Source organism: Miniopterus schreibersii, assembly GCF_964146895.1.
Source record: "Miniopterus schreibersii genome assembly, chromosome: X".
Classification (NCBI taxonomy): Eukaryota; Metazoa; Chordata; class Mammalia; order Chiroptera; family Miniopteridae; genus Miniopterus; species Miniopterus schreibersii.
Genome location: NC_138104.1, coordinates 81573499 through 81598862, shown reverse-complemented (window position 1 = coordinate 81598862; position 25364 = coordinate 81573499). Strand labels below are relative to the sequence as shown.

At 49.0% G+C, this 25364-nt stretch overlaps 1 protein-coding gene across 2 annotated transcripts in view; it reads right to left on the bottom strand.

Annotated features, from left to right (window-relative positions):
* BCOR (BCL6 corepressor) overlaps positions 1-25364 on the bottom strand; it is an 83886-nt gene that overhangs the window by 57785 nt on the left and 737 nt on the right. The window lies entirely within an intron of this gene.

The window sequence follows — 25364 nt, the reverse complement described above, 5'->3', positions numbered from 1 at the left end:
TGGACCTGACCTCTCATCTGGGCAATCTATGTCCAGCTTAATAACAATAGCTAACGTTTGCATAGTGCTGGCAGCCGTATTCTAAGCCCTTTACATAAATTAATTACTAATCCTTACAATAACCCTATAAGGTAGGTAGAATTATTATCCACATTGTACGGGTGAGAAAACTGAGACATTACAGAACATTCCAAGGTCACTCAGAAAATGGTAGCACTAGGATTCAAACCCAGGCTGTCCTAGCTCCAGAGTCCACTTTCTTAGCCACGCTGCCTCACTGCCTCAGAGCATCCCTAAAACTGAATTCTTAAAAACATGAATCGCTCTATACATATTTGGGGTATTTACTAAATGCCAGGCCCTGTGGTGGGCATTGAAGAAACAGTGGTAAGCGGGACAAATTATCCAGCTCTTCCCTTGGAACCTGCCCTTTATCTCATCTCCCTTCCCTTTCAGAGAAAATGTCTCAGCCACTCAAGTGCTTAAAGCAGAATTGGGGGGGGGGGGTGTCATTCTTGATCTGTCTCCATCTGGTATCTCACCTTCCTCCAGTTCACTGGCAAGGCTAACTGATCCTACTTCCAAATGTTCTATGCCATAAACCTCCTCTTTCCCATGCTCCCACATCCCCCTGAGGCCAGGCCACCATCTTCTCTTGACTGGATTAGCATACAGGATTATTATTCCAGCTGGTCTCTGTGCTGCCTCACTCGCTCCCCTCCTAGATCCTCCACAGCGCAGCTCGAAAGGTCTTTTGAAACGTCACATGTCGCTACCCTACTAGCTCCCACAGCGCTTGGAACAAAACCCAAACTCCTTAACAAGGTCTACGGTCCCTGCCACATCGTGGCTTGCTACTATCTCACCCTCTGAGGGCCAGCACACAGGCCTGCTGTCCGCTCCTTAACAGGCTCTGAGTCTTCCTGTGCTCTCATCTCCCCAACGAGACTGCATGCTCTGTAAGGGCAGGTCACATCATCACCGTGAACTACGTTTACATCAATGTCCAGCAACAAACTTGCATAAGCACAGTATAGCCCATGGTGCCTAGCAGTGCGTAGCACATTGTAGATGTTAAAAAAAATACTTGATAAACAATAAATGAATGACGGCATGCTTAATACATTGTTGCTAACTGAATCGATATTCTATCCCATGGCCAGAGGAAAAAAAACAAGTTCAAGAGAGCAAAACAATCGTGGGTGGGTGCCAAATGAAACAGGGAATGCCTGGGCTTGCGGGGAGTGGCTCTGCAGTTCTAGCGAGGACTGAGGCAGAAGAAATTAGGAAAGTGAAGCATGAAGCTGGAAATGCCAGGATCACCTGGGGAGGTCCATGGGAGTTTGGGATGCATGCATACAGGGCTTTGTCAGAAGAGCCAAGGTTCCTGGGTATGCACGTTCTGGGAAGTCCTTGGGCATCCTATCCTTGCTAATAAGTGCCACAGAATATTATTCCCAGGAGATGAGAGAAGGACATCCCAGCCAACACCAAGACAGAGCCAAAACCAGAACCTCCTTAAAGTACTTTGCCTATTGCCAACCATTTGGTTCTTACTTGGTGGCAAAAGTCTCTTCTGGAGACTCTCAGAGACCAGGAGAGTGGGTTCTGGTCACAGTTGACCTTGGGCAGTTGGAGTTCTCTCAATTTCATGACATTTGACTTCTAATAGTAACTGTGTTGCTATAAAGCATTTGATAGCAGAGTAAGTCATTTTAAACAATGAATAGTTCTTACTTGATAAAAATAGCTACTGTTTATTGAAGGCCTTCACTCTTTTCAGTTGCTTTATGAGGTCCATTTCCAAGTTACCTCACATAAGCCCCCAAATCACCCTATGGGTGAGGTATTACAATTCACATTTTCTATCTGAGGAAATTTGAACTCTTACAATTACCATCCCAAAATACATATGTAATCTAGCCGAGTTTAGCTACAGAGAATCTGACTCCAACCCTAGGCTCTTTCCGGTCCAGTATATTGTTTGCTTCCCACACACATGCACTGTTTCCCCCAAAACCTTAAACTATTTCTAGGATCAGATCCTACAGAGCTTCTCCAATCTTAACCCTCTGGGGTCGTCCTGGCAACTCACCAACTGCAGTAAATATCGCAAAAGGAGTTTGTTTCTTTCTGGGATCAGCAGGTCTCAGCTGATTTGTTGTGTTCACCATGGGAACCTAAGAATTTATCATCTGAATGAAGAGTTGCCTTCCTCCCAGGTAAGCTTTGAAAAGTGTGGGGCCAAGTTCAAGGGAAGGACTTCCTCCCCAGAACAAGTAGATCTGTAGCTCTGTTTATAAAGTCCTGCACCTCCACCAATACTAAATTATGGCTCAGCCTTTGGCGAGATTATAAACCAGCTGCCCTTTCCTTTTTCTGGGCAACTTTTCTCCCAGCTTTAAGCTTCAATAAGGATTACTCTGCTCTTACCATGGGGAGAGCTAGAGCAGGGAAGAGATGACATAGGAAGAACCCACCACACAGCCCTTCTGAAGCTGGACAGCTCTTGAGATGTGGGAAGAGGAGGGTTACTAACTTTTCTCAGCTCTCAGAAGAACAGCAGCTAGGATTAATAAGGGCTTAATATCTGCCAAGAACAGTTCTAAACACTTTATATGCATTAATAATTTCATTCCATATAGAAAACAACCCTATAATAAAGGCACTCTTCTTATCTCCATCTCACAGGTGAGGAAACTGAGGCTTGGAGGATAATTACCTTGCTTTCCTGCTTGGACACTCACTGCCCCAATTCCTAGAGCCCAAACTTTTATCCAGAGTCTTTTAGACTCTTCAGACACCTGTGGTCAGCTTTATGACTCCGCCAACTCCACAAGCTCATCATAACTGGGTGCTTTATTCGCATCTGAAGGAAATGGCCTTCACTGCATCCTGGCATGCAAGCGATGTCACCTGAGGACATGATGGCAGTGAATTTGTCCCGCAAGTCCCTCTGAGATGCCTCTTCTGTTTGGTAGCTTTCCAAAATGTGGCCCGTTCCAGGCGACTGGAAGCTCTGGTATGATCCCCACAACAGAGTGTGGACATCCCTGCCCTGCTCTCTTTGACAAAGCATGCTGGTCAGTCGGTGGACGCCCTCACCCGTTCAATGCCACTGGCTGCGCCAGGACCTTTCTGACCTGCTTGCTGGCACAGGGAGTGCGGAGGAGGGAAGATCAATCTTCAAGATAATTTAGGTCTGTCTTTCCTCGAACCAGCCTCTGTCCTCTGCTCTAGGCCTGACGACTATGATTAATGTGCAGCCGAGTATTTCCTCTCTTCAGCTTCTTCCTTGCTCTGGGGTTTATTTTACAGCCGTTGCCAGAGTTTCTCCTCAGAAGAGAGTAAATACTCAGAGACTGGAGCACAGCCTTTGGTGTTACTCAGAAAGCGTCACAGTGGCAGGTGGCACTGGGCCATTTCTGCAGGAGGTGATGTGACTGTTTAGGGTTCCACCTCCATCAATGGGAGCTTAATCTTTTAATTATTCTGCAAATACCAAAAATAAGGATTGCACAGAAGGCAATTAATAGGATCACACGGTCTGGTCCTTGTTTGCAATCATATATTATTATTTTTCTCCCTACTTTGTTCCAATCATGATTTAAGGCTGCCTCCAATGATACAAAAACCCCAGCAAAGAGAAATGGAAGTGGGACATGAATTACAATGTCATGCCTGCTCACAACATCTTTGCCCCAGTCCACATAATAGAACTGAATTCATAACACCTTTTAAAAATGAGGTAATTCAGCTCTTTTGGTGGCAACACAAGGCTCTTTGTAAAGTGAGGGGGCAGTATGCAGTAATGGAAAAAACCTTGGAGGGGACCAGCAATCCAGTTTCTAATGCTGGCTCCTCTGGTGTGTGACCTTGGGTAAGTCACTCACCCTCTCTGGACTTTGGATTCTGAAATTCTCAGATGTCTCTGCCCATCTCTAAGCCCTCATCCTCTTCCCTCCCTCTCACTCTCACCATCACACAGGCGGAATCCAGCACTGCCCATCTGGCATGAAGCCCCCTAGGAAATGGGTTTCCAAGAAGCACATGCTCTCTCCTGCACTGCCCCCCCCCCCAACACACACACATACACACACACAGAAAAATCTTCCCAGACACTGGGACAATGAAACCTACATTGCCTCTTCCCCCAAGGCAAGGACCCCCCCTTCCAATCTTCCAGGAGAACAGAGCAGGGTAGCCTGGAGGATATCCTTTGAGAGGCAGAGAGTCTTGCCCCTCCAGATCTTCTCTTTCTCCCTCCTTCGGGTGTGAGCTACTTTCTCTACTCTTATAACCTGGCCCAACTCTCTTGATCCGGTCTCATCTCCCCTTCTCCTCATCTAACCACATCAATTTTTTTATCCTTTGCAGCACCCACCACAATGCTTAGCATATCATTTGCTTCAACACCCATGTTGCCCTTCCCCCAGCCAAAGGCTCCATCGACCCTCTAGTGCCTTCCACTAGGGCTGCTCCAAGTTTTTCTTGAGGGATTCCACTGGCCAGAGGGGCTCTGGAGGCTCAGCCCTCTTCACCTGTCTCAAGTGGGAGGCTGCTGGAGAGACCGTTTTTAAAATGCAACCACATGCAACAACATGGGCACATCCCAGGAATGAAATTACACAAAGGAAGGCCACTTCAAAAAACATGCATAGCCCTCGCCGGTTTGGCTCAGTGGTTAGAGCGTCGGCCCTCGGATTGAAGGGTCCTGGGTTCGATTCCGGCCAAGGGCACATACCTAGTTGCAGGCTTGATCCCAGCCTTGGTCGGAGCTCTTGTAGGAGGCAACCAATTGATGTGTCTTTCTCACACCGATGTTTCTTTCTCTCGCCCTCTCTCTCTCTCCCTTCCAATCTCTCTGAAAAGCAATGGAAAAAATATCCTAGGGTGAGGATTAAAAAACAAATAAATATGCACAAGAGGAGTTTCCAGGCTAGTGAACACATGGAGATTTGGGGAGAATGGCAAGCCTGGAGAGGGCACAGAATTTGTCCATATCCTTGCCCCATACCTTGTCCTATGCATCTCTCCCATCTGGCTGTTCCTGGATTATATCTTTTCATAATAAACCATTGAAGTAGTAAGTGAAAAAAATGCACAAGAAGATCCCATTTACATCAAATTTTAAAGTGAGCAAAGCCAATGTGAGATGTCAGAAGTCAGCATAGGGGCTACAGTGGAGGGAGGGGTGCACCAGGGACTTCTGGGAGGCTGGGAATGGTCTGCATCTTGAGCTGGCTGCTGGCTGCATGGGTATGTTCAGCTTGTAAAAATTCATCAAGCTGTACATTTAGGATTTACACACTTCTGTTCGTTTGCTGCACTTCAATAAAATGTTAACAAAATAAAAAATACAATAAATAAAAAAATACATAAACACACCGGGGAAGAATAAGGTTTATCACTGCATGTGAGCTCTGGGCAGGAGACCTGGCTGCAAGAGAGCGGGGATGCTCTGGGTGGAGGGGGGCTGTGAGGGGAGGTTGTTTTAGCGACAGCCAGGAAGCACAGGTTAAAATCATGGCAACAGAAGCAAATGTTCTGCTCCCTAACAGAGGTGAGCTGTTGAGAATGATGCTCCAGGCAGAGATGTTCAGGCTGAGGCTGCTTCACAGTGCAGCAGCCCCGCCCACAGCCCTGGACTCCAGAGTGAGGGAAAGGTAGGCACCTTAGCGGATGGCCAGGCCTCCCATCCTGTCTTTCCTCTTACCTTCTCTCCTCTGCAGGAACTCCCTTCCACTCCAGTCAAACTGGACTTTTCACTACCCCCTAAGCAGGCACAGCCTTTCCTCACTGTTGCACATGCACGGTCCCCTCCAGCCACCCTCTTTTCCCTTCCTTCCCCTAACCTTACTTCTTCTCTCTGGTCCCCACCAACCACCTGGTCATCACATGCAGTTATGCATAAAATGTCATCCAAGAGCCTGGGAGTCACCTTTGACCTCTCTGACCGCCTCACCTCTCCAACTTGACCCATCCCCAAATTCTGTTTTCTTTCTTCTATGCAGCTCCAGGAGTCATGCATTCCCTCTGCCTCCAGGGCCTGCCTAGCACAACCTCTCACCTAAGCCATGGCCATGACCTCCTAACTGGTTTCCTCATCCACTCTTGCCCTTCTGCAGCCCATTTCCAACACAGCAGCCAACAGCAGCATCCATCCCTGCAAAGATCGACTGCTCCTGGGTGCCAGGTGCTCCTCCAGGCACACCCTGGGGAACAGATCGATGCCTGCCCCTGAGGCGCTTGTATTCCAGCAGGAACGCGACGGATGATAAATAATAAAGGTAACAGGTCATAAAGTTACCTTGGATAGTAGGCAGTGATGTGCACCATGGAAAGAAAAACGGAAGCAGGTAAGGGGTGTCAGGAAGGCACGGGGTGGGGAGAAGTTTGCAGGATTGAGGGGGAGGCCTCTTTGAGAAGGTGAGACATGAGCAAAGACTCTAAGGAGGTGAGGGAGTGAGTAAAAGGATTTCTGGAAGAAGAGAATTGCAGGCAGAGGCATAGCCAGTGCCAGGGCTCTGTGGCGGGAGAGTGCCTGTTCTGAGTAAGGAACGACCAGGATTCCAGGGTGTTAAAGGGTAGGAGGATGAATCAGAGAGGTAATGGAGGGCAGTTCCTCCAGCCAGAGCCATGGTGCTCCCACAGCTGTCACTCCCGAGAGAGCTGAGAGGAAAACCCTGAGCCAGTTCCACAGGCAGGCCCTTTGTAGCCCTGCTCTTGGATTCTGTTTCCAGCCCCTTCCCACATCTGGGCCTTGCCAGGAGCTGGCCCAGATCCATCTCCCCCCAGAGGCCTCCCCCTTTGCCTACTCATTCAGAGCTCTATTCAAACAGCACTTCCTCCAAGACACCTTTTCCAAACCAGGTTAGTCCCCCAGCTTCACCCTCTCAAACCTTCCTGCCCACCCCCTACACTGCAGGCCTCACCAGTTCCCAGCAATCTGTCATTAAGTCTATAATTAGTTCATTTGGTTCATCGCATCTGTGACAGGTGTTTACTCTGTGCCAAGCACTGTCCTGGCACCCCGGAGAACAGGGCCCACAAGGTCCCTATCCTATGGGAGACAGACCATAAACAGAAAGCAAATAGACAACTTCAGATGATACTATGTGTTACAAAGAAGATGAAACAGGGCACTGTGGCTCCAAGCAGCTGTGAGGGGCATCTTTAGCCAGGATGACCAGAGCTGAGAAGGCACCATCTGTAAGAGTATGAAGGAAAGAGAGCTCTAAGCAACCAAGGAGCAAGTGCACAGGCCCTGAAGTTGGACTGACCTTGAACTATGTGAGGAAGAGAAGGACAGCCTGCATGGCTGGAGCCGAATGGGTTGTCTGTCCAGATGTAATGACAATCCCAGAACATGCAAGACCCCTTGCGATTTCTTTGCAGCTGCATCCACTGTGCTGGCTCACAGGTGATGCTCACTGCATCTGTTGGATAGAGTAGATATTTCAGTGCTGCCCCTCCTTCAATCCCACTTTCTCTTCGAACTATTCGCAGCCCACTCCAGGTCTCCAAGATCACTTCCTCCCCTAAACCAAAACCTCAGAACCTTTATCTGAGATCCTCGAATGGTCTGCTTGGGGCCGGGCCACCCTTGAAATGGTATGAAAATGGCGGCCTGGATGCCTGTGTCCATGTTGCTGGGAATGCACACACCAGAGTCCCAGAGGATCTGAGACCTGACCCTCAAGAACAGTTATGAAACGGTGATCCAAACCCTTCACTTCCCAGATGTAGAAATCAAGGTCTGGAAGAGGGACTGCATATTCCGGACTGCCCGTCAGGCCACCAACTGCTAGGCCACAAGATCCAACCAAGCTGATAGTGAGAAGCCAGCGTGGGCTCTGTCGTTGGCACTTACAGCCTCACAACCCCATGTGAGGTGGCATGCCCCTGGCCTCTTCTCTATGGCTGTTCTTGCTTTTATCTGTAATGTACAGCAAGTCCCTCATGGCAGGAATGTCCTCCCCTCTTCAGATCACATATTCCTTGAGAGCAGGCTGGGCTTGTTGGGGTTTTTAAAATGTTACTTTACCTGATTCTTTACTTCTGTGTCTACACAATTCCAACTGAGGGACTCCAGGAGCACTGGCTGCTCACTAAGCTCCTTCCTCCCATGCCCGAAGGACCACGGAGGCCGCCACGTGGGGCGTTAACTGGCTTGTGGTCTGGCCTGTGGCTGCATATTCTTAGCAGCCTTTGGCCGCCCATCCTGAGAATTTCAACTCCCCTGTCACCAGGGCTTAGATCCCTCACCACCGGGGCCGAGATGTTCTCTCTTTCCAAGCAGGCAATTCAGAGTACAGAGGGAAGCGGAGTGTGTTTGTTTAAAAGGCCCACAGCCCAGTGTCACACTTAGCCTGTTGCTGCCCGCTGCTGCCCGAGCCTGACTGGCCAGCCAGACTGTTTGGAAAACATGGTCTGGCTTAGCAGAACTGCTCAGCACGGCAGGAGCTTTTGGCCACAGCATGGCAGTTAGCATGTCTGACCTCTTTCCTCAGCCCTGGGGCAAGTCTGAGGCCTGGGAGTCTGGGCCACTTGCTGACCTTCCTTTATAGAACATTCAAGACGTCCAAACGGCAACTTTAAAAAAAGGGTCGTGGGGATCAGAAATCCTCATTTTGGTCCTTTCCTTAAATCAATCCTTGTGTAAATCCTCCTTTGATGAACCTGCTTCTCCCGCCCTTGAGGGGATGTCATATTTGGCCTGCGGGCCAGCTGTGTGTGCAGTGGTGAGGGTGGGGACGGGGACTGTGAGAAGGGACCCTCCGCCAACGCATCATGGGTGGGGAGATGTGTAGAGTCAGTAGGGACGCTGCAGTCCGTTAAGCGCGTTTTGGGGGGAAGGCTTCTGCATGTTCACCGTCAGTTCATAACGGTGTCCAGAGACAGACCTCGCGGGGCTGCCCAGCTGAGCACCGGCTCTGGCAATGAGGGTTGGCCTTGTCGGCCTGTTCTGCCAGGCTGCCACCCCCACCACATCCCTGAGCTGTTCTGTGTGCCCGTCAGAGCTGCCAACATCATAGCGCTTGACCTCTCCCAACTCCACACCATTTCTTCTTGTTTTCTCTGTCGCTTTCTCATTTCTCCTGGGGTGGCTGTCCCCGCAGCTATGTCTTTCTTTCCTTTACTTCTCTGACTCTGGAAGTGCAGAGCTGTCCCACCTTGTAAGAGGTTTAAGGGGGAGCAGAAATGCTGCCTCTCTCCCAAAGCCACCCTTCCACCCATCCACAGAGATAAAAGGCAGGTTCAACGTCAAAACTCCAAGTCTTTGAGGGCGCCACGTGGTAAGGAAGGGCTGCTGTGGAATGGACTGGAGGGAGGGGAGTAGGGAATAAGCACCAGAGAAGCTGTGCTAGGAGAAACCGTCGAATCCCCGCTGGGCTTTCTTGTGACTTTGGGATTTGAGACCTCGGGGGAATTGTTGAGCTAGGGGCTTAAGGGGACCACGAAGACTCTGACATCGATAAAATTCTACAAATGTTTATTAGAGAGCCTTTATGTATATAAGTCAGGTACTATGAGAACTAGTATGCGTGCTCCCTCATCTTGGGGGCAGTGTCGGGTCCGACGGAAGATGGAGGGGTTGCATGGGGGGGGGGGTGGAGACGGGGGGGGGGGGGGGGGGGGGGGGGAGTAAAGGCAGGTGAGGCCAGCCTGGCCTGTCCTGTTCTGGGAGGCAGCCCACAGTACACTCAAGGCCAGCTGAGGGAGTGCGAAGATTGGTAGCCAAGGCAGGTGAAGTCCCTGCAGCCTGCTGGGTACCTGGCAATGATGTGTTAAGGGCCGCAGCCCTGGGGAAGGTGGGTGTTTGCTGGAGAGAGTGAGTCTGGAAGGTTTAGGGCCTAGAATTGGAGTGTTGTTATTGTGGGTTTTTTTTTTCACTAACCTCACAACGAGCTGGTAATAAACTAGCAGAAATAGTAATACCAGCAGACGGCACGTTTGAGCACATACTATGATCAGGCACCGTATAATCTTTCGTAGATTAAACTTGGCCACAACTTCCTTGCAGCTCCTCACACACCAAGGGGGTATGTTATGGGCTGAACTGTGTCTCCCTCAAATCCATACGTTGAAGTCTTAACCCCTAGATTGGAGTCCTACCTCAGAATGTGACTGTATTTGAAGATAGGGTCTTTAAAGAGGTAATTAAGTTAAAGTGGGATAATTAGAGTGGACCCTAATCCAATATGACTAGTGTCCTTATAACAGTTGGAAATATGGTCATAGAGACACACAGAGGGAAGACCATGTGAGGACACAGGGAGAAAGTGGCCATCTACAAGCCAAGGAGAGAAGCCTCAGAAGAAACCAACCCTGCTGACACCTTGATCTCAGGCTTCCAGCCTCTGGAACTGTGAGCCCGTACATTTCTGTTGTTTAACCACCCCATCTGTGGTCTTTGTTATAACAGCCCAAGCAAACTAATACAGGGTGGAATCTGTGTCCCTGCCCCTGGAATCCGTGTTGCCCTGGTGACTTGCTCTGACCAACAGAACATGGCAGAAGTTGCCCCCTCACTGAGCCTGCTCTTTCCTATTCTGAGGCACAGCATGGGGTACCTCTGAGGAGGGAAAGGGGGCAGGGAGCACATCCCCAGATGTTGTTGAATCAAACACCTGGATACACAGCATAGAATCACTATGGAAATAGCCACCATTTACAAAGCACCTACTAAGTACAAGGCCTATATTTAATGCATTCCCTTATTTAATCCTCATGGAAGTATGGTCAAACAAGTCACTAGTCATGATTATTACCCTGTTTTGTAGATGAAGAAACTGAGACTCAGAGAGGTTAAGGAGCTCTCCCAAGGTCACAGAGCTAGTGGGTTGGGCTCCTAAACCGATGGTCTTTCCTCTCCACCAAGGTTGGACAATTAGGGGGGTGGTCACATAAGGAGGATGGAGATTTTTGCCCCAGTGAGGAGAAATGCAAAGAGCTGGTCATATAAAAGTAGTGCCAAGCCTTAGCCAGTTTGGCTCAGTGGTTAGAGTGTCGGCCCACGGACTGAACGGTCCCAGGTTCGATTCTGTCCAAGGGCACGTACCTCAGTTGTAGGCTCAATCCCTGGCCCCAGTCAGGGTGCGTGCAGAGTGTGTGCAGGCGGCCACCAATCAATGTGTTTCTCTCACATCCATGTTTCTCTCTCTCCCTTCCACTCTCTCTGAAAAGCCATGGAAAAATACCCTCAGGTGAGGATTAAAAAAAAATTTAAAAAGTAGGGCCAGGCTTCAGTGGTGGTGCCAGGGCCAAGCCAGGTCTGTGAGAAGGCAGAACCATGGGTGGAGCTGCCAGGAAATGCCTCAGGGAGAAGATGAAACCAATCTGGAGGGTGGGAGGGGCTGGGAGGCTTGAGGAGCTTCAACACTGTACAAAACCAGCCAGTCATATAGAACCCATCCCTGGAGTAAGCTCTCCCTCCACAACAACCCCTCTGACCTCCTGGCTTCTCCATGAATCCACCCTCCCGGCAACACCCCAGGGCCCCTAGGCTTCTGTCCCTCCTCCTCATGCCAATCCCTGACCTGTGAAGACCAACCTGATTAAGGGCTGACAGCGCCAGGCCCCTGCTGAGTGCTTATCAGCACCCCTTCATTTCATTCTCTTGGAGACACTTTGAGAAGGGCACCTCATTACCCCCATTTTCCAAATGGGGAAACTGAGGCACAGAGCTGTGAGAGAATGGACAGTCTGCTGTATGGCCTTGCTTAGCTACTCCATGCAGGAGTCCTCTCTTGGCTTCCACAGTCCTCTGAGGCCTGTCCTGCCATGGATTCCGAAGGTGCTCACGCGCGTGTATCACTCACTAGGCATGTGGTGTGTGCTCCTCCACCGGCACCGTGGGGGCCCGTGGACCACTTCTCACCCTCAGCACGGTGTCAGGCACACATAGAAGGAACCTAATAATGTGAACTCTGGCTGCTAAACTGTTGCATTGCTGTGCAGCTCCGAGCCTCATCCCACTCTACTTTGAATGATACAGTTGCCCAATGTGAGACTACTAATGGTGGTGATGGGGGACAAGGGGGAAGGAACCCCAGAAGGAAAGCAGGAGGACCAGAGAGAGAGGAGCTTCTTCAAACTGCCAAACACAGGCCCTACTACGTTTTTCCAGAATAAGAGTGAACGAGAGAGGTAAATGGACCCCTTTCTCAGAGAGAACTCTCAACCACCTCCTTCCCAAATGGCAGGAAATTGTAGCAGATAACATACTGGCTCCTCCCTGTGCTGTCCGGCCTTCTCAGGGTAGCCTTCAGGGCAAATCATCTGCACTCTGGCACCAGCTGGAGCCCAGCCTTCCTTTTAATGCTGCCTCATCCAGAAGCACCCCATTCTCCACCTTCCTTTGGGAGCCTGGAAGCTGGCCAGAATGGTCTCCCTTTGACTTTTCCTCAGCTACTCGGATCTCTCCAGACATGGGGTGAAAAAAAACAAGGTCAGAGAAGGGATCCACTCCTGAACATGAGGTGGAACAACAATGCCCACAAAAGCCACTCTCCGGCTGCCTTCTCTCCGGGTGCCACTCAGTTCACCATTCTAACACAGTTGGGCCTCCCAAAGGCCTCACACCAGAGTGTGTGTCTTGTCCTGATGACACTGTGTCCTCAGCCTGGTGTTCCTATTTGGAGCCCAAAGAGTTTCCAGTTGAAACCAGGCATGTGGCAGGGTTGACATGGGTGGCAGAAAATCATGGGATACCTTGTGGACACAACTCCTTGCGTACCCAACAACCACCATCCGGGAATGAGAAGTTGCCCCACTGCTTCACTGTACAAACTATCCACAGGGACTAAAAATGACTAGAAACTGAGAAAGACTGTCCCTCTACCCCAGGGAAATTCACATTTGTTCAACACTTCAGTGATCATCTCACTTAATCTTCAAAAACCCTAGATACTGTGGTGGTTTTAAACATGTCTGCAGGTTATTTGATAATCTTCCTGCCAAGAGGTGGGGTTGATGCCCCCACTCCTAGAAATCTGGGTGGTCTTGTGACAGCTTTGAACACAACAGAAATGATACTTTCAGACTTCTAAGGCTAAGTCAGAAAGACTTCATGCAGCTTCCTTCTGGTTTTCTTAGGACACCCATTCTGGAAGAATTCAGAAAGAAGTCAACTGCCGTGCTGGGGAGTCACAGGTAAATGTCCCAGCTGGCAGCCCGGCCAAGCTCCCAGACAACAGCCAACATCAACTGATAGCCACATGAGTGTGCCATCTTAAACATCTTTCAGACGGCTTCAGCCCTCACTGATATTTAACTGCAACCCCAGGAGGGAACCACCCAGCTAAGCCCTTCTTAGAAATCCTAACCCACAGAATCGTGAATAAAATAAAGCAAATTTTTTTTAAGTGGTGAAGTAATTGGCTGGTAAATAATCAACAAATCTGGGGTAATTTGTTGCACCAAAGCAGATCCATGGTGATTTCACTTCACAGAAGAGAAAACTGAGGCCCAGAGGGGTTGAGTAACTTGCCCATGATCACACGCCTGGTAAGTGGAAGAGCTGAGACTCAAACACAGTTTCTCTAAATCCAAAACATTATATTACAGTCCCTTCTCACGGCACCCCCTGATATTTTCTCACTTCCTAGAAGAGAACATTCTTTTCAGACTCAACTAGTTTCCAAACCTGGCTGTGCGTCAGAGTCAGCTGTGGTGAGTGTTAAAGATAGAGATTGCCAGGCCCTACCCCAGACCTATTGAGTCAGACTTTTCAGGCGTGGGGCCAAGGTATTCTACACTGACACCCCAAGCGACACTGAGATAGTCAGTGAGTGAACCAGCCAGAGGACTCTGCTGCTCAGCTAGGTTAGTACAGACAATGAAATGAGACCAGCAAGCTTTTCTTCAAAATACACCCAGTGTTAAGAAATCACTCATGATATGTGCTCATCTGATTAAATTTAGACTTTCTTGACCCTAGCATCTGAGTCTTTCCCAGCTCCACTCAACTAAGAGACAGAAACCAATGGTAGTGTATCTAATCAGCAAGTACATCGTGGGCAACACTGTGGGCAAGATGTGTTAACACCTTAAGAGGCTCTGTGGTCCCTGCCCTCTAAGAACTTACAACTGAACAGAGGAGATATCACTCATTTCAGAGGAACCAAATGATACGTTTTGTGGCCGTGACAATAAGTACAGAGAAAATGAGTGTGCCTGGAGCTGGGTGTCGTGGTGAGCAAGAAGGTCACTCTAGGTGGGGGCCTAGGAGCTGAGACTCCCTTGGGAGACAGAGCCAGCAGAAGGTCACCCGTGGGCTTCAGGGAAGCATTGGGCCACCGGAAACCAGAGTAAGACCAGGTGGGGGAGGGGGAAAGGGGAGCCTTGAAGCTTGATCCAAACTTTTATTTTCTCAGTTTCCAAAACCTACTGTCGTTAAAGATCAAGGACAAAATCTCAGATATTCCTGAAATGTAAAGAAAACCACAGGCTTTAATTTCCCAGGGCATCAGTTAGCATTTTTCCCATGATGATTTTGTAGGAGATACTTGGGAGGATTTTCAAGGAAGGAAAATATTTTGTTTCTGCCCTTTAAGAGCTTTAAATCTAATAGGGTCCACCAGAATGCCTAAAAGTGAGAAAAGAAAATTCCAAGTGCTGACAAGGAGCACTCTCATGCTCGTGGGAATATAAATTGGCACGACTACTTTGGCACTATCTATTAAAGCTGAACACAGGCCTGACTTATAGCCCAGCAATTCAACTCATGGGTATACATACACCCAGCAGGAATGTGTCCATCTCTTCACCAGAAGTGTTCATAGTGGCAAGATTAGTAATTGACCGAAAGCCAATCTGCCCAAATGCCCATCAACAGTAGAATAGCAGAGAAATAAAATGTGGTGTATTCACACAGTTGAATACTACACAGCAGAGAATGAATGAACCACATGGCACACAATATAAATGGATCTTATAAGCACAACGTGGAACAAAAGAAGCCAGACACACAAATAGTTCATTCTGTAGATTCCATTTCTATAAAGTACCAAATCAAGCAATGCTAATCAATGCTATTAGAAGTTAGGATAGCAGTTATCTTTGGGGCCATAGTACCAGGAAGGAAGGGTGAGTTGATTTCTGGAGTGCTGGTGATGCTGTTTCCTGATCTGGGTACAGGTTATATGAGTGTGTTCATTGAGCCCTGCACTTATGATATGCATACTGTTCTGTACAGCTTTTTTATTCAAAAAAAAGTAAATCATCATCATTGTCATCATCATCTAATGGGGAATGAAGGCTGAAAGCACAGAAGGGCCTCTGGGAGACAGTTGTGAAGAGATTTACATTGAGATTGAAAAAGAAAACTGAGGGAGGTTCAGACGTGGATAAGTTCAAGGTAGACCCAGTGAAATCAAGCCAAGTTGCCAGTGAAATCAGAGACCAAGTTGTAGTTTCAGGAATGCCCGACGCACTCCATAATGGCAGCTGGTCTAAGAGGCGATTACATCCAGCTGGTCCCCCTTCCAGTTCTAGGCTAGGATTAGTTACAGAAGATGGATCACCTTGAACACCTTTGGAGACAGGAGCCAGAATTCCCCCAAATAAGAGATGGTCTGAACCCCATGGGGCCCCACCATTAAACATTTGCCCCCATGCTTCATTCTCCCCATTTACAAGATGTAAATCTTGATGCTGCCGCCTTGAATTTTTATACAGTGGATTCCTTTGATTGGAATCACTCTGGGCAAAGGTGATTAGATTCCATTAGCCATTGGAATCAATTGAACAGCAAGCTTTCCTTCCTAAAGGGTAGGGCCAGGTTCCAGTGCTTGGCTGACTGCATAGCCCTGGAGGAATTCATGGAAGGGAGGCCCGACTTGAAACATCATTGCTTTCTGAAGAGACACTTATGGATCCCGCCCACATTACTCAAAGATGACATGAGAAAGGCAGGGCAAGACTAGAGGAAAAGGAGCTGCAAGAAAGAGTTGGAATCTTCAATCTATGCCCTTATACAACACATGAAGGTATGTCCTAGACAGCCAGTGAGACTAGTTGGTAGTAGACGGAGACTTAGTGATGATACCTCCTGGGTCTTACTCCAGATCTGTGTCACTCCAAGACCTGCCCAGAGGCCAGCAAAGACAGTTGCTGGGTCTGGGGTCTCCTGTGGTCTTTCCCACCTGCACCATCCCTGCTCAGGAAGTCCAGGCAGGAAGAAAGGTACCCATCAGGGTCTTCTCTCTCAGCACTGGATGGCCTATGGTCCATCTTCCCAGGTTTCCTGAGGTTGGTGGCCATGACCCAGAAGCCTCTGGTCCCATAATAAACCACCTCAGGGACGCTAATGTGTAATTATTGCATGGATTTATTTAAATTTAACTTAAAACAGAAGATTCCAGCAAAGGCACTTATATCATTTGATATATGTATTTGTGTATATAAATGTCATAGCTAGAGATACATAGTTTTTGTTTGAACCATCTGTTTCAGATTGCATTACTGTTCCCAATTCTTCACCTTGCCCTGTATCTATGCCCTTTGCCATATGACTTTGCAATTCATCCTGCTAGAGGTAGAGTGCACCTCCCCCCATCCCATTGATCTCAGGCCACAGGATGTCTTTTGGCTAATGGAATGTAAGCAGAAGTAACCGTGTGAGCATTCTAAGTCTAGGACTTAAGAGTTATGTTGTTTCCACTCTACCCATGAGGAGAACATGTCCCAGGTAGCCCACTCATCCATGGAGGATGAGGGACACATGGAACAGACTGGATCCAACCCATACTTGGAGTCAAGCCCAGTTGAGCACAGATTACATCAGCTAAGCATAGGTGATCCACAGACACATATGTGAGAAATAAATGCTTATTGATGAAAAAAATAAATAAATGCTGCCTAGCTGGTGTGGCTCAGTGGTTGATTGTTGACCCATGAACCAGGAGGTCACAGTTCAATTCCTGATCAAGGCACATGCCCAGGTTGGGGGCTTGATCCCTAGTAGGGTGTGTGCAGGAGGCAGCTGATCAATGATTTTCTCTCATCCTCATCACTGATGTTTCTCTTCCTCTTTCTGAAATCAATTAAAAAAAAATTTAAAAAGATTGAATGCTTATTGATGTAAGCTACTCAGTTTGGGAGTGGTTTGTTATACAGTCTTATTGTGGTAAAGTACTGACTGATACACGGTCAACCCAAGACTTATAATGCACAATCTACCATCTAAAAGAATACTGCACTCCATCTCTCTCGATCCCCTTACCCTTCTTAATTCTTCATAGCATCACAACCTGAAATAGTATATATTTTTTTCACTCATGTATTTATTCTTTTTCTCTCTCTCCAGTAAAATGAAGTTTTATGATGGCCAAGATACTGTTTTGTTCCTTGCCATAAATGAATTTCCAGAGCTCTGGTAGGTGTGCGCAGTGGGTGTTAAATACTTATGTGTGGAATGGATGTATACAATCCTTTTTGTCTTTAGTTAAAATGTCCTCTCTCATCTCATTTATGTTCCTATGTGTAGCTCAAGGACATGGTGATAAGCGAAGTTGGGAAAGAAGAACACATTTTATGGAGAAAAATATGTCAATAGGAAACCTCCACATGTCCCTTAAGGAGCCATTCCTGGTGGTTAGGGCCCTTAGAAACCACAGCTGGCCCCCAGAACTGTGACAAGGCAGCAGGTGGCTTTACCAGTGTTATCCAGTGTAACCACAACACAGCTACATTTCTGTACCCCATAGCAGGGGCTGTCCTCAACCTTAGGAGGTTTCTCCATGTGTCAGTTCACTGAGGGGAACTTCAAAGGGACTTATATGGCTTCCAAGAGCTGTCAGAACATTTGACTCTCTGGCATCATGCCAGCATCACACGTTAATTAAATTATATGGCAGAAACATCACAATGTCAAGGTCAGATATTACAGCCGTCAAAGCCTAACATTAGACTCAGGATTTTATAGCACAGCAAAGTATACCTTTAAACAAATTTCTTTATCTTTCCCATGTCCTCTCTTGCCTCTGGCTCTTAAAACATCCACCATTCAACCATTCCTATGGGATCCCAGGCAACTTTGTCTGGAGGGTCCATAAGACCCACTCTGGCTTGTCAGATGGGGGACTCCTGGGATCGCACCCACTTGCTGTGTGACCCTCGACTCGGGCCTGAAACAGGCATTTGTGAGGCCGGAACTCACTGAGGGAGAAGGACGTTTCTTCCTGGTTCTGTCTTTAAAGAAAAAGCTAGTTCTTCTTTCGAAGATGGTTCTGTCAGCAGGGCAGCAACTAGCCAGGCTAGAAAATAGGAAGGAAAAAAAAAAGACTTTCCCTCCAAATGTCTTAAAAAAAAAAAAAAAAATCTTTTTTATTTCAGAGAGAGGAAGGGAGAGGGAGAGAGATAGAAACATCAATGATGAAAGAGTCATTGATCGGCTGCCTCCTGCATGCCCCCACCGGGGATCAAGCCCGAAACCTGGGCATGTGCCCTGACCGGGAATCGAACCCTGATCTCCTGGATCCTAGGTCGATGCTCAACCACTGAGCCACTCCCAGCCAGGCTCCAAATGTCTTTTTAATAAGTATGGCCAGAAACTCTCCATGAGTGTAGAAACTGTCCGCAGGATGCCCTGTCACTTAAATGCCACTCTGCCTCAGTTGGGAGCAGAGCTGAGCTCAGGTGATTCTCTCAGGCAGGGAAGGATTGTGAAGCAACATTCCTGGTTTTCTCAGGCCTCTCTCGAAGGGGAAGCCGTGAACTCAGGGCCAAATAATTCATGTGCAATCACCAAAACAAAGTTGATACCAAATGTATTTAAGTCTCCCCGGTACCTATTAAGCACTTTCCATATGCCAGGTACGACTTTTTTTTATCCTCACTCGAGGATACTTTTTCCATTGCTTTTCAGAGAGAGTGGGAGAGAGAGAGAGAGAGAGAGAGAGAAACACTGATATGAGAGGTACACATCAACTGGTTGCCTCCCGCACGTGCCCCAACCAGGGCCAGGGATTGAGCCTGCAATCGAGGTATGTGCCCTTGGCTAGAATCGAACTTGGGACCCTTCAGTCCGTGGGCTGACACTCTAATCACTGAGCAAACTGGTTAGGGCTCAGGCACGATTTTAAGTGTTCATGTCCATCAACTAATTTAATTGTCCCAACATTCTGGAATCTGTTGTATTATTACCCTCCATTTTATAGACAGGTAAAGTGAGCTGCCTAGAGTCAATGCCTGAGGCCACACAGCTAGTCAAGTGGCATAGTCAGGTTTCCAACCTGGGCAGTCTGGCTCCACCCTACCAACTACTGTGCAGTCCCTGCTACCGAATCCACAGCTTCATTAACTGTCTACTGTGAACAAGGCACACTGATAAGGTGCTGGGGCTGCGGAGAGGGAAGATGAGCATTTAATGTATCTACGAGGGCAAAGTATTCCTAAGTAACATTCTAAGATAAAGGTAAATTAATTCAGATCTCTGAAGGGGTATTGAAATCTTTCCAAGGGTAGGTGTGTTGAATAAATATAGCACCTTTGAAAGTCGGCCTTCACATATGGGTGCTCACTGTACCAGTCTTTAGATTTTTCTTTGGGGGTTTTGGATTTTTCAAAATAAAATAAAAAAATTTTTTTTAATCCTTACTGAGGATATGTTTATTGATTTTATAAAGAGAGAAAGGGAGGGAGAAAGGGAGGGAGGGAGGGAGGGAGGGAGGGAGGGAGGGAGGGAGGGAGGGAGGGAGGGAAGGGGAGGTGGGAGAGAGAGAGAGAGAGAGAGAGGGAGAGAGGGAGAGAGACATTGATGTGAGAGAGAAATATCTATCAGTTGCCTCCCATCCGCCCCTACCAAGGATTGAACCCAAAACCTAGGTATGTGCCCTGACTGGGAATCGAACCTGCAACCGTTTTGGTGTGTGGGACGGTGCTCCAACCGTATGAGCCATCCGGCCAGGGCTAAAATCAAAATCTTTTTAAGGATTAGCCTAATAGACTATCTTGGGGAGGGTAAGCCAGAGCCCAGGAGCAGTGATTGCCCGCAGAGAGGCAAACTGGGGGACAGAGGGAGAGGCTTACTTCTTGGCATACCCTCTGATATCCTTAGAACTGTGTGCCACACGCAGGTGCGACACATAACATCTGCCATTAACCTGACGTCGTCTGGGTGGAACATCAGGAAAGAAAGCAGAGAATTCCCAGTTCCCAAGTCCCTATTTAGCAGGTCAGCGCTCAGAGTTTGGGGGAGTCTTTGGTTATCCAGCTGTAAGTGGAAAATGGGCAGAAACACCATCCGCTCTTTGGTTTGAAAAATATATGCCTGAGGAGGAAAAGCCAGGGCAGCTGTTTCTCCTGGCTTCAGTTAACGTGAACACAGAGAGGTATTCAGCCATGTGGGGCTTATCTCTTTCCATGAGACTGTAAGTTCTCTAAGGAGGGGCCTAGGGTCTCCCCCAGCACAGTGCCCAACAGACAAGGGGGCTGGATCGGATGCTTGTTCAATGAATGACTGAGCCCTAAAGGGCCATGTGGCCTGATGCTCTCCGCCTTACATGTGCGAACACCTCTTGGGCCCTGGATGTCACACTTACCATGAGTTAGCAGTGCTTCCCAGCCTTGACACACACAGGTGATAATATCTTTATGGCACACAGCGATAAACAGTGACCATGTGTTCACAACTGCCCAACAGGGCTGCTCAAAGCCTGAAGCTATCAGCCAGGGGACTTGGGCCACCCCCAGACCCACCAGGCCACCCTGAGGCAGAGTTGGCCAACTGGCAACCCACTCACTCTTAGGAAGAGCTGGGTTAAGGGACTGCAGAAGCCATTCTGGCCCTAGTACTAGCAACCTGAATGGGGAGAGGACAGGCTAAGAGAGTGGCTAAGGGGCAGCCGGGCTTCCTGGGGCCTGGCTGGGTGCGAGGGTGTGCCCAGGTCTGTTGGGCCACTCAGGCCTGAGTGGTGGGCTGGAGAGGGCACGCTGCCAGCTCAGGCTGGCCCACAGCCAGGAAGTCTGACTGAACGTGGGCCAGCCCTGTTGGCCCACAGACTCTGTAAGCTGAACTGCTCCGGCACTCCTTGGCCTCTTTGTTTTCACTTCCCCACAGCTCTCCCTTAGTGTTTAGGAATGTGCTTTGAAGGTTCCAGCATGTTTCGCCTCTGCTTAGGGAAACCAAGAGCAGAGGCTGGGCTGAGGCCAGATGGCTGCAGGGAGGGCACCTGTGATCACACTGCGAGCTCCCCAAGGGGCAGGTGGAATCTGGGGGGCACAGAGCGGGAAGCACTGAAGCCAGCCCCTCTTCTCTGTTGGGAGACTCCAATTCCAGTGCTAAACCTTGGAGAGTCTCGGGTTTGTTTTGTCGAGGGAGGCAGTATTCCCTTACCAGCTCCCCCAGGGAGCCTGCATTTGTCCAGGAGCTTTGGGGATAAGCTACACTCTTCTATTTGTCCAGGGCAAGAGAGAGACTGCAATGAGTGCCTGAGCTAGACAAGCTGCCTCCTCAATTTGCATTAGACTCATTTTCCTGGCCAGCCTTGGGAAACAGGCCCTCCAAGGAAGGTGGTGTGAAGGGCCCTGGCCCAGATGACCTCTCTTGCACCTCCACCCCCAGGAGAACAGTCTTATATCCAGGCTGCCCTCCTGTAAACCTCGCAGTGGGCTGCGTAAAGAAGCAAAATCCACCCCGCCAAGTGGTTGGCTTCCTTCCCTTCTCCAGCCCCCTTGCCCACTGTCCTTCATGACCTTTGTTACCAGGCACAGAAAGTCTGCCTTACTCAGTCCTTTGAGGGCTCATAGCACTGTGGCCTCATATGCCCAGCACAGTGCTTTGCAGACAGTGAGTGCTTAATAAATGCTCAATGACTAAAATACTAGGCCTCTTCAGTGACCAAGAGCGCCCTGGATCTTCCTTTAACCAGAACTTGCTTTCCTCCTCCAATTCGTCCAAAGCAGGGAGCTCAGGGCTCTGGTCTTACTTTTGCCACCAACGTGTCAAGTTGTTGAGTTAGTGTTCTTACCCTCTGTACCCAATTTCCTTTGGGTGAAATGGGGGGCCCAATTAAAGCCCTGACAGCCGTTCTATGAGAACTCCATACTGTTTGCCGGCTGTCGCTTTATACTTAAGCCAGGCCATTTCGATCCCACCCAGGCCCGGGTCTTAGTGGGGTGTCCCTGACCTTCATCGGAGTATTCTCCCCCTGCTTTTCCACGGTCTGTTTAGCTTCACAACATGCACCTGGTCCTTGGGCTCCTGACGCATCCACTCCTTCCCGTCCTCACAGCCATTTATACAGCTCCAGCTCCTGCGTGTGACGGGGCTGTGGTACATGAGCAATAACTCCAATGCCACAAGGGCACCTGAGTCATTTTTCTGCAGCCAGCATTGTCTGTTCGGAGCTCTGGTAGACCTCCCTCCTGCTTGGTGGTGACACAGGCCCTGTTTAGTTAAGTGTGGGCTATGGATTTTTTTTCCCTCCTAATTTCCATTTCTCCTTGATTTCAGCACGGGAGTTAATGTGCACTCCGGGGCTCTGCTGAGGGTAAACAGAAAGTGCCATCAGAGGGATCCCTTCTTCCTCTCTCACAGAAGAGTCACTTTCTCTGCCCAGGTAATGACCGCCTTTTCCTCCCAGCTGCCTCTCAGCCTCCGTATATTTAGTGCACGTAGCCCTGGATAGAGTTTAATTAGGCACCAATGCACCCAGGGGCAAGAAGCAAGGACCCCTCTCGGGTTGAGCAAATGGGGCCCAGCCCAAGCGCAGAAGCCTGCAGCCAGCTTCCCCTGGCTGGTAAGTGATGGGCTGCCAGCAGGTAGAGGAGGTTGTCCATTCTCAGCTAATGATCGCCTTAGGCGCCAAGTGATGGAAAATCCAGGCGGGCTGGCGAGCTGCAGGGCGCAGCCAGGGACAATTGTATGGACCAGTTTAACATGGCTGGGGGAGGGTTGGCAGAAGGAATGGGGTGTGTGTGTGTGTGTGTGTGTGTGTGTGTATGCGCGAGCGAGCGTGTGCGCGCGTGTGTATGGGCGCGTGCGCTTCCTGGTCTCTTCTTTCCCCTCCCCGCTGTCTTTTCCTCGTTCTTGCTCTCGCTTTCGCTTTTCTCTTCTGTTTCTAGCCCACGCAAGTTGAAATTAGAAAGGTCTTTGCATTCATTTATTTGTTTTAATAAAGACAGCATTTTAAAGCAGCATATTTGCAGCAATTGAGTATTAAACTAAACACCAAGCCAACTAAATGTGTTAGGGGGAAATGAAAAGTCAGTTTACAAGAAACATATAATTAACACGTTCTTTGACTTTCCCTAAGCCTTTGTCTGGCTGAGGACAAGACAGAGGAACCATAATCAACTTTAATAAAATGAAAGTCGGTATCGAGGCAGAAGGGGAACAAAAAAGTTTGGAATGGGAAACAATCCTCAAGAGGGGATTCTTAAGTTATAATAAATATGTTAGAAAATGAATCTTTTGTTGCCTTATTTTTAGTCAACAGCCATTTTCTCCTTCCAACTACAAAGGCTCCAGAAAGCTCTAGTTTGTCCTGTACCTGTTAACAAGGACTGAAGCTGAGACCTGGAGGGAGAGGGGGAGGGTGGTACAAGGACCAGCAGGAGATGCATAGGAGTTTCCCTGAGGCTGATCTACCCAGGCTAATGGAAATTACTATTGCACAACACCAGAGTCTTCACGTGGCCTGACTTCCAATAAACTGTTCCCCCTCCTCACCCCTTGGAGAAAGTGAAATAAGACATTAGACTTTCAATAATCTCATATGGTGATGATCAATCAAAACCCAGAGGAGAAGGCCAATTTATAGAAATTGTATCTGCTTCACTGGGCGGCTGGAACCAGGGAACTGAAAAGAACACGGTGCTCACCTTTGATGTGTGAAGTTGCCTTAAAAAAACAACAAATGCCAAAAAACATTGCTTGTACACATGGGGGTTTTTCAAAGGGAGGGGGTGCTCCCCAGAGGCCTGTGTCAGGCCAAGCGCTGTAGGGACCTGCCTGCCCAAAGGCACACACACATGTTTAGGCCACATCAAAACTATTTATTTTTATTATCCTTCGGCTATTTTAAGTTGGCCTTTCCATCTTTCTTGTTTGTTTTATCACCAATTAAGTTTATTTACTGAATTAACTTTTAATGGATCCTCTACTTTGTTCTTCAGAGTTGGCTTCTAGGACTTGGGCCTTTTTAGCCAGGACCCCTCTTGCCTTTGTGAGCAGCTCTCACACACACACCTCCCATCCCATTCCAGGAGCTGAAGGGCTCAGCCTCTGTTAACTCCTTGCCTGCTGGTGTCTTTTCTCTGTAGCTACTAATCACCTCCTTTTGATCATTGCCAAGTTCTCAGGTTGAAGGAAGGAGAAAGGACCTCTTGACCATTCTGGCTGGCTTTCCACATGAGCCTGAAAATGTCGACAAATTTGAAACATCTGCCGGGTTGCTTTGGTCTGATTGCTAAAATATGCCGACCTCAAGCCCCCTCCCCCCCGCCCCTTTTAATCTGTTTCATATTCACAAATTAAGCATTTAGTCTGGGTAATAAATCAGAGCGGTTTACGAGACTCACACGAGACAAACAAGCGAGTAGGGCGCAGCACAAGCCCCTGGAAGCGGAGTGCGCGGAGCTGCCAGGAGTCTGGAGCTCCACGCGCTCGAACGTGGACAGCCGCCCTGGCGCGCCCTGACACGCCGCCGGCACCCTCACTTTGGCCAGTCCCTGAGGGGGTGGAGCAAAGGGGTGCAGGGGAGCAGCCCCGGACTGGACCCACACCCCCTCCAACCTCTTGCACGAACCCGGCGAACGGCCCGCCCCAGCTCCGGGCAACTCGGCGCCCCCACCCCGCCAGGGAGGGGCCTCTGGCAAAGGCGACAGCCCCACCCGGCACACACCCAGTTGTGGGCCCATTAAGCCTCTCGCAGCCTAGAAGGCTGGATTCCCCCCTCCCCCACCTCTTCCATCCGGCTGGTCTTGGCCTTAAATATCCCAGGCCCACACTGGCCAAAGAAGCAAATGATTCCCCGCCACATCCACGTGTGACCTCCACTAAGCCTGGGCACTAGCCTGCGCCCCCCCTCCGCACCCCCATCTCTCCGCGTTGCTTCCTCCCAGGTTTCCGTCCCAGCAGCCACAAAGCTACTTTCAGATTCAAAGGGGGGGCGGGGGAAGGGCGCTCCTTCAGAGTGGATCTAGGCTTAAGAGAGGCAATGGGAAGGGGAGAAAAGGCACAAACAGGGCCGAGCCCCCCCCCTCCCCGCTGCAAAAACCCCAGCCCAGGTTTCAGGGACCACCCAAACTCAGGGGGCTTCAAACTGTGCGTCTCCTCCCTCCCCTGTGCGAGAAGCGAACGTGGACCACAGGTCTCGGGCCAGTCCCAACCTAGGACCTTGGGAGAGCCCGAA